Here is a 10,617-nt window from a genome sequence, read left to right as displayed (position 1 = left end):
TCTATGAGCCACGCCTACGCGCTGAAGTGGAACCTGTTCGTTTATTGGTGTTCTTTCCACCGGGAAGACCCCCGTAGATGCCCGATTGCAGTTGTGCTCTCCTTTCTTCAAGATGGGCTGGAGCGAAGGCTGTCTCCCTCCACTCTCACATCACGATGCAGTAGAAGGCAAGTTCGTTGGGAAGCATGACCTGATCATCAGGTTCCTCAGGGATGCAAGGAGGCTGAACCCTCCACGCCATTACCTGGCACCAACTTGGGCTCTCCCCTTGGTCCTGACAGCCTTGAAGCAGGAGCCCTTCGAACCACTGCAGTCAGTAGAGCTTAAGCTTCCTTCGCGGAAGAAAGTGCTCCTTACTTCATTGGCTTCGGTCAAGAGGGTCGGGGACCTGCAGGAATTTTCGGTCGACGATACGTGCCTTGTATTCGGGCCGGCCGACTCCTGAGACCCCAGCCTGGGTACATGCCCAAAGTTCCCACCATGCCTTTCAGGGATCAGGTGGTGAACTTGCAAGCGCTGCCCCGGGAGGTATGCACCTTGCGCATTTATGTGGACCACACGCAGAGCTTCAGGACCACAGACCAGCTCTTTGTCTGCTTTGGAGGACAGCAGAAGGGAAAGGCTGTCTCCAAGCAAAGACTTGCCCACTGGATAGGGGAGGCTATAGTCTTAGCATATCAGGCCCATCACTTACCGTGCCCCCTTGGAGTGAGAGTACACTCTAAAAGAGCTGTGGCTTCCACCTGGACTTTGGTATGGGGGGCGCCTCAATAGCAGACATCTGTAGAGCTGCCGGCTGGGCGACACCTAACACGTTTGCGAGATTCTATAATCTCTATGTAGAGCCTGTGTCCTCTAGCGTACTCACCACAGATGGCCTGTAATGCTAGATCAGCTCAGTGTCAATCACGCTTGCTGCGCCATTCCCCTCTACGGACAGGATATGTGCGCTTAATTGCTTCTCAGTTCAGTTTCCCTCTTGTCGAACCCTGTTGAAGTTCCTCCCCCACCCTCTGCAGTCAGGCATGGCTGAGCGCCAGGTCCAGCACTCGTGTGTATGCCCAAGGTCAGCCCTTGTGCTGGGCCAGGTGATCATGTGTAGTGATTCCCCCTTTGGGGTGATCCCACATGTGTATTCTTCCATGTTATGGCTTCCCTCACGGTGATCCTGTGTCTTTCCCAGGTGGGCTGAGTCTACCACAGGGACTTCCATATGTAGCACTGCCCTATGGCCAGTCCATATGTGTAATTTCCACATGTTACCTCCTATGCGCAGGATGTCGTTCCGCAGCGTTCCCTTACTTGGGTACACTTTCCCAGTGTTATCCAATTCTCACTGTACGGAACTGGTGTGGGGGGAGTTTCTGGCTTTCGCAGGGCACTGGAGGGGGTCAGCAATAGTGGCGTTTTCCATACGGATCCCAATTTCATCAGTCACTGACATAACGTCTCCATTCCCTCCTTCAGGGAACAAGGGTTACATACGTAACCGAGACGTTTCATCCAGTGTCGACATAATTACGGATTATAATGATTTATATTGTCTTTTTACGTGTTGCGTTGCATCACATCGCATAAACATAAAACAATGTCTGCATTTGTGATCTGAGAATTTACAAACAACAAGCATTACTCTGCACTGCTCAAAGCTTTGAATCATCAGTGGCAAATCCTTTAAATAAGTAAATTCACTTACAGACTTTGAGTCAGAACTAAATGAGTCCACTCCACCAAACTACTGTTAAAAGCATAAGCCCCGTCAGACTGGTCGTGGCAGAGGTGTTGCAACAATATATAGTGATATTCTCAATGTTACCCAGAAAACAGGATAGAGGTTTAACTCATTTGAAATACTTCTGCTTAATGTTACACTGTCAGACATGCAAAAGAAATCTAATGTATCTCTTCCTCTGGCTACTGTGTATAGACCACCAGGGCCGTATACAGAATTCCTAAAATAATTTGCAGATTTCCTCTCAGACCTTCTGGTTATAGTTGATAAGGCGCCAATCATGGGAGATTTTAATATTCACGTTGATAATACAAACGATGTATTAGGACTAGCGTTTACTGACCTAATAAACTCTTTTGGAGTCAGGAAAAATGTCACATGGCCCACTCAATGTTTTAATTATACACAAGATTTAATTATATCGTATGGAATGGATCTTACTGATATAGATATCGTACCTCAAAGCGATGATGTTACAGACCATTTCCTTGTATCGTGCATGCTGCGTATCACTGATATTAACTTTATGTCTCAGCTTTACCATCTGGGCAGAACTATTGTTCCAGCCACCAAAGACAGATAACCTGCCTGATCTATCTCAACTGCTTTTTGTACCCCAAAATACACATGAATTAGATGAAATGACTAACAACATGGGCACTATTTTCTCTAATACATTAGAAGCTGTTGCCCCCATCAAATTGAAAAAGGTTAGGGAAAAACAGTATGTCCAGCTATAGACAGGCTCTAATAACTGCAGAGCATATACAGGGCAGATCATATACACAAACTAATAGAAAATAGTCAAAACAATCCAAGGTTTTTATTTAGCACATTGGCTAAATTAAGAAATTACCAGGCGCCACCTGATTCAAATATTCCACCAACGTTTAATAGTAATGACTTTGAATTTCTTCACTGATAAAATAGATAACATTAGAGATACAATAGCTATTGTAGATTCTACAGCATCTAACACTTCAGTTTTCATCCATTGCACCCAAAGATAAACTGCAGTGCTTTACAAATATAGGACAGGAAGAGCTAAATAAACGTATCAGTGTATCTAAACCAACAACATGTTTATTAGATCCTGTACCCACTAAATTACTGAAAGCGTTGTTACCTGTAGCCGAAGAACCGCTTCTCAATATCATTAACTCGTCTTTATCTTTAGGTCACGTCCCAAAACCATTCAAGATGGCAGTTATTAAGCCTCTTATTAAGAAACCAAAACTAGATCCTAGTGAACTGGCAAATTATAGGCCTATTTTCAAACCTTCCCTTTATGTCTAAAATTTTAGAAAAAGTTGTGTCTGCTCAATTGAGCACCTTCCTGCACAAAAATGATCTGTATGAAGAATTTCAGTCAGGTTTCAGGCCCCACCATAGCACAGAAACTGCACTTGTTAAAATTACAAATGACCTGCTTCTTGCGTCAGATCAAGGCTGCATCTCATTTCTAGTTATACTTGATCTTAGCGCTGTGTTCGACACCAATAGATTATGACATACTCATAGATCGATTACAAAACTATACAGGTATTCTTGGGCAGGCTCTAAGATGGTTTAGATCCTACCTGTCCGATCGCTACCATTTTGTTTACCCTTCTGTTTTCAATATACATGTTGCTCCTTGGTAATATTATTAGAAAATACAGAATTAGCTTTCACTGTTATGCTGATGATACTCCGCTATATATCTCAACGAGACCAGATTAAACTTCTAAATTATCTAAACTAAATAAATTATCTAAGCTAACTGAGTGTGTTAAAAATCATTTTCTCCAATTAAATTCGGATAAGATAGAGATATCAATTAATGGACCAAAAAAAAAAATACACAGAATCTTGTAGATTACAATTTGCAACTAAACGGAAGTACTGTTACTTCCTCTACAGTCAAAAATCTGGGTGTTATATTAGACAGCAACGTTTCTTTTGAAAATCATATTTCCCATGTTACAAGAACTGCATTCTTCCATCTTAGAAACATTGCCAAGCTACGAAACATGTTTCTGATGTAGAAAAGCTAGTTCATGCATTTATGACCTCTAGACTGGACTATATGCACTTCTAGGTGGTTGTCCAGCATCTTCAATAAACAAGCTACAGGTAGTCCAAAATGCAACAGCTAGAGTCCTTACCAGGTCAAGAAAATGTGCATTCTTATTCTTTAGCTTGGGTTAAACTAATTAATTTTACTTTGTTGGATCAGCACCTTTGCTAATGATGTCTCTATTTGTTTCTATGTTTTGCCACGGGAGATGATGCTGTCCCTCAGAGGACCTCAGATGATGCTAACCCTGAATCAACAAACGTAACTAACAAATATTGCTACAAGTGTGACTGCATCATATAATAATTATTAATCATAAATAATATTAATAATGTTCATCATCTGGCTGACTAAAACTTGTATTAATTTTTCAAAAAATACGGTCATACGTGCACGAACTGACAGTCACCACTGTCTTATTTATCTGGCAGTCTATGGGACAGTCACAAGCGTCCCGGTTTCCATCCAAAATATCTTAAATTGTGTTCTGAAGATGAACAAAGCTTTTACGGGTTTGGAACGACATGGGGGTAAGCAATTAATGACAGAATTTTCATTAACCCTTTAAGAAAAGATTATGACAAAACACCTCTATAAATTAAATTACTGTGTCCGTCATTAACATCTTTCACAGATATAAAATGCTTAATAGGAACTCACAGGTGAATCTGGCATGTGCAGCAGAACAGGATTACTGGAAGGACGCTCCGACAGACAGCAAGGATTAGAGGTGAGATGATGACCAGGGAAGTCGTCTCTTTAGGTAAGATTACATTCCCACCCATGACTGCATGATAATCAGCTTTGCCTGCACATACCACGGAAGATGCAAGGGGGAAAGCCCTTGTCTCCCCTGCTGGGGCCTTAATTAAAGCTTAAGACAATGGGACTGAAACAATCCACCAATAATCCCCATCATATTCAGTATGATCCACAAATACATGTTTAGTCTTTATTTAAAATTCTGTTACAAAAATGTTACGAATTTTTTTGTATTTAAATCAAATTTCCATGTAGCAAATACCTACATAAGACATGATTTGACAATTTCTAAAACTTTGCACAAGATGAAGTTTTTGCACAAATTGTTACTATTATTATTATTAACAAAGTATAAAAACATCCCCATTCCCTGAAGATCAACACGTACAATATTTCAGCAGTTCTGTTTGTTGGCTCTTGATACGTTTTAACACAATCACATTGCTTTAAAGGAACATCTCACCCAAAAATCTTCTACACACTTACATGATTTACTAGATCACTGATCACCCTGAAAATGAAAGGTCACAAAGAAGGCATTGCATTGTGGAATTCTGGATTCCACACAATGTGCCATGCTGCACGTTGTATTACAACACTGTATCTTATAAAATATAAGATTTTTTTTTTGATTTTTGAAATCAAAAAAGGGTCAAAGGAGTATAAATTCTTTCTTTTTTTCCATCTTCATATTTTATGGATTTTTTCCCCACTGCCACGGTCACCTTTGACTTGCTGAATGGGGAAACTAAAGTATACTTTCTGCTTTGCAACAACATCGCAAACAGCAGTTGACATTTTCAGAAACACCATTGAGACGAGAGGTTGTTGTAATATAAACTTATTTTTATTGCAACATGAATAGCACCCCATAATTTGTTGGAGGACTGAAAGAAAACAACTTGTGCGGTCACTGTATCTCCCTGAAGGCCCTCTTTTCTGAGTACTTCAGCTTATATTTCCTCTTAAACCTGAAAAAAAGAACAGAAAAATGGACACACAAATTAAAATCAAACAGAAAGCACCACTTTAAAATCTTCATTGATTTTATACAAATAAAGCAGTAAAATACTGAACTTACTTGGCTCTTTCTCTGGCCTCAGTGTTTGTCTTCTGTAAACTCTTAAATCTGTCTTTTAGGATGCTGCCCTCTGGCTGCATGACACAGAAACACACATTATAACAAATAACGTAACTGCAACTCCATAAGAACTCAAAACAGGCACACTTAAACATACCTTTAGACTGTGAAGAGAGCTGGCAAGTTCATATCTATGCTGAACATCTAGATCAGGTGCCTGGAACCTACAGAAGATAAGACTATCTTTCAATTCCAGTCAAAAGAACAGCAGGTTACAACTTCATCAACCTTTGTGTTTTTGTTGCATAGCTTTTTATGAAGGGCAAGAATAGACAATATGGTGCAGGAATAGACGATCCTAAACAACCTTTTTAAGAAAGACAATATTTGCTCTTTTTTTCCAACAAAGTGTCAGTAACAGTCAGCAAACTGTACGTGGAGAGGCCAAATAATTGTCAGATTACTCAGATTACATTTATACACACATATATACACATACATATATACATATATATATATATATATATATATATTTTTTTTTTTTTTTTAAGATTTGTCTGTTTCCATTAGATGTGTGAAAACTTGTGGAAATTCACTTGAAAACTTTTACTAATGTGACCACACCTGTTAGCATATGGTTAGTGGTTGTACCTCGGTGGCGACATCGGCAGTCAAAACAACAACAAAAATTATCGGTCAATCACTAGTAATTACTGCTGCAATTAAACAGATATTTCGCATAATAATGACTACATTTTATAGAAAATTAATAAATAACTTTAGAACTAAACCTGAAAGATGAAAATTTCTACTTTAGATAGCTACTTGATTCCAGCCATCCGGTTTGGAACCATTTTCGTTGATATTTAACACCACTTTTGCAGCAAATCTTATTTGATCTCTTATTTATATCACCACAAAATATAAACTAAATTATCGCTTAGAGATATGTTGGTAATATATAGAACATCCAACTTAACCTGCATACATAATTGCAGTATATAATGCAAAGTAATATATGCTATATAGCAAATTTTGGCTGCGTGCTTGTCTAGATCACTGCACAGGACCCTATATAAAGTACAATATGCAAGTACTCAAGTAAAGTGATATTTACTATATAGAAAATAATCAACTGCTTGATTGTTTATGTTGCCACAAAACATAAACTACTATAGCCCTGCTCTAATCTACTTAATGTGACTAAGTTATTATAAAGATTTTAACACCATAATTTTCTGTAAATATGTACTGAAAAAGTGTATAGTGAAAAGTGCTATACAAATAAAATTGACTTTTAAATCTACAGCAAAGACATGATATACTTATGCTTAAATATTAACCCTCAAACTAATAATCAGTATTATCTGTATTCTCATCAGACAGTTATTTCATACAACAGTTCATTTAATTTCAGCAATTGTGTGCATGCCTCATATGCTGTTATTTAACTGCAGCATATTACTTCACCAATATATCATCAAACTATTGTCCAGATAAAATGACATTGGCTAAAAGGAAATAAATGTATACACGAAACACCCCCCCAAAAAACAACATCTCAAACCAAATTCTGAGAAAATGCCCTCAGATCCTGGAAGGCCGTTCACACAACAGCCCTCCAAGTCCTATTGTTTTATCTTCACATTCCCAAAGAAATACTGGGAGCGCAAGGATGAGATCATCAGCGGGCAGAAACTCTCTTGAGAAGAGCATAAAGGGTAACAGGACATTATGAATGTAAATCTTACAGGCAGCAGAGTCGTACTGTACACACGTTTTTGGGCAGGTATGTGGGAATCCAGCTGAAGAATTGGATCCATGAGCAGAGGTTTAAAGTTTTTACCTTTCTTGACTGTCATCTCTGATAAAAAATAATAATAATAAAATAGCACTTACAGATTGCAGAGGAAAAAAAAACAAATACTTTATCTATAAAGAGAAAAGGTTTTACACTTACGTGGTTGTGTATCTTTTTCATCCGTTTCACCAGTGTCCACAAAGAGTCATCTTTATTTTTTTATTTTTTTTTCAGATCAACCCCCTCTGAATGAAGAAAGGAGACAAAACAATCAGTCAGTGCTTGTTTAGAATCTCTTAGCTGACTGACTGCATCATGAACTGATGAGGTGGTGTCGCCTAGTGCAGTGGTTCCGAACCACGTTCCTGGAGGCCCCCCAACACTGCATATTTCCCATGTCTCCTTAATCAAACACACCTGATTAAGTTTCATCAGCTTATTAGTAGAGACTCCAAGACCTGAACTGTGTGTTAGACAAAGGAGAGATGCAAAATGTGCAGTGTTGGTGGGCCTCCAGGAACGAGGTTGGGAACCACTGGCCTAGGGGTTCATAATTTAGGCTGTTAACTGGAAGGTTGTAGGTTCAAACCCCCACAAGGAGCAACTGATGAAACATTAATATCAAAAGGTGTATTGTGAAGAGTGCTATTCAAATAAAATAAAAAAAATGTTTAAATCTACAGCAAAAACATGATATGCTTATTCTTAAATATTAACCCTCAAACTAATAATCAGTATTATCTGTATTTTCATCAGTTATTTCATACAACAGTTCATTTAATTTCAGCAATTGTGTGCATGCCTCATATGCTGTTATTTAACTGCAGTATATTATTTCACCATTATATCATAAAACTGTTGTATAGATAAAAAGACTTTGGCCAAAAGAAAATAAATATATACATGGAACACCAAAAAAAAAAAAAAAAAATCTCAAACCAAATTCTGAGAAAATGCCCTCAGATCCTGGAAGGCCGTTCACACAACAGCCCTCCAAGTCCTATTGTTTTATCTTCACATTCCCAAAGAAATACTGGGAGCGCAAGGATGAGATCATCAGCGGGCAGAAGCTCTCGAGAAGAGCATAAAGGGTAACAGGACATTATGAATGTAAATCTTACACGCAGCAGAGTCGTACTGTACTCACGTTTTGGGGCAGGTATGTGGGAATCCAGCTGAAGAATTGGATCCATGCGCAGAGTTTTAAAGTTTTTAGCTTTCTTGACTGTCGTCTCTAATTAAAAAAAAAAAAAATTATATATATATATAATAATAATAGTATATATCAGTTATAGATTGAACAGTAAAAAAAAACGATCACATAATATGGTTTTACACTTACGTGGTTGTGTATCCATCCTCCTCTTTACCCAGCTCACTCAGAATGGTCAAGAGTAGAATATAATGGCCTACATTAATGCAAGTGATATTTACAGTCTTGTTTGGTGTCATTTGAATAGTCTCGGGTGGTACAAAGGTCCCAATCACAATCTTACAAAAGTAGACTAAAATATAGTACAGATCCTAAGAGTTAAAGCTGCGGTAGGGAACTTTTGACGCTCTAGCGGTTAATAAACAGAACTACTTGCGTCTTGCGGAAGAACATTGTAGCCGGAACTACTTCTCTCTGTTTATGTCTATGAAGAATCACAAAGGTACTGGGTTACTCCGCCGCGGTATCCCCGAAGCAATCTAAAATAGTCTGAATATAATAACTTATTACTATTAGTGATTCAGGACAAGCTAAAAACAAGGTTTGGAAAATGGATTCATGGTGTACTCATTTATTATATATTATTTTTCTACATTTTGAACACAAACAAAGTTACGGACCGCAGCTCTGATTGGTTGTTTCTTACTGGGAGCGATGTATTCCTGCAAATGGCAATAGGACCACTGGGAGGAGCCAGAGGAGCTTGATTTTTTTCACAGATTATCTGTCTCATATTCTACTGTCAGGACACAATGACAGGTTTAACAAATATGTAAAAAATATATTTTTACAAAAGTTACCTACTGCAGCTTTAAGAGATTTTGCTTACTATAATTGGAGTGCCCTTTTCCAGGGTCTTCCATGTAAATTACCTTCTGTTCCCTTTGAGGTGTAAACTACCCTGGTCTGGGACCTTAATGCAAATTGCAGTTGTTTGTTCACACCTCCATTTGGGGGATGTTTTTTATATTGGTTTTGTATTTGAAGGATTGCAGCAAAAGGATTTCTGTTGCCAGAAACCCCATTAGTGTGGTGTGTGTCTCTTCACTTCATACTATGTATTTTCTAAGGTCAGGTATGCATATTTTACTAGCCTAAATTTCGAGGTCATAATAAAATGGAGTCAGATCTGAGTTTAACCTAAATTGAATAACTCAATGCACTGAAAAGACCGAACACACAAGAAACCTTCAGCCAGCACCGGATACCTTCCTTGGACAATGCGTGGTTACACATACTAGAAAAAATAATATTGAAACAGCTCCCATTCAAGGTTTGCTTTATGGTGTTAAATCAGGAGGATACATTTTTCCTATCAGATTTACCTAGTTTGTTGTACCTAGTGTCAAAGTTTTCCTGTGCATTAATGATTTTTTATTTCTTGCTTAGCAGGTCAATAAGAGAAGCAGTGCACTATCCCTGCCTCCACTCAAGCAGTCTCTCTCTCTTACTGTGCTAAATATCCAGACTTTAACTTAGACTATAATATCAATTTCATTATGACATATAACTCTTAATCATTTAAATAGATCAAAAACGTCAAAGTTTCTATATCTCCAATCTCAATTTAGACTGTTTAAAATACATAATGCTAGGAGCATTTCTTAAAATTATTTTTACCGTAAATGCTTAATTCCCTTAACCTTTGTTATCCAAACAATCTCTTGATTCAGCAAAAGCAGTCTTCATTTTTAGCCACTACCATATCTTGTTTTCATATTATGCTATGCCTATTGACCTGCATGAGTAAAAACTACGATATCAATATCATCTCAGCCTCATAAGAAATTTTTGTCTCAGAATAATGGCTGTCATCACATGGTCTAAAATGGTTCTTGAAAGGCCCTTGCCATTAACTCTTTATAAATAAGCTGTGATCCCCTGGCATAGTTGCATCAAGTTGTGGATGCTTGTCACAACAAGCCATCAAGGCATGCAATTGCTGGTGATCAGGTCTGGAGGAGCTCAC

General features: G+C 38.2%; 1 long non-coding RNA gene across 1 annotated transcript; it reads right to left on the bottom strand.

Annotated features, from left to right (window-relative positions):
* Window positions 1-5,378: 5,378 nt before the first annotated feature.
* Window positions 5,379-8,669, bottom strand: LOC128029402 (uncharacterized). Its single transcript, XR_008187373.1, has 6 exons — window positions 8,583-8,669; window positions 7,595-7,680; window positions 7,412-7,498; window positions 5,792-5,858; window positions 5,635-5,708; window positions 5,379-5,524 (listed from the first exon to the last, which is right to left on the bottom strand). It is a non-coding gene; the product is annotated as an uncharacterized LOC128029402 (long non-coding RNA).
* Window positions 8,670-10,617: the final 1,948 nt, after the last annotated feature.

The sequence above is a fragment of the Carassius gibelio genome, chromosome A15 (genome assembly GCF_023724105.1).
Source record: "Carassius gibelio isolate Cgi1373 ecotype wild population from Czech Republic chromosome A15, carGib1.2-hapl.c, whole genome shotgun sequence".
Taxonomy (NCBI): Eukaryota; Metazoa; Chordata; class Actinopteri; order Cypriniformes; family Cyprinidae; genus Carassius; species Carassius gibelio.
Note: the sequence above shows the minus strand (reverse complement) of the source record. Positions and strands in the feature narration are given on the sequence as shown.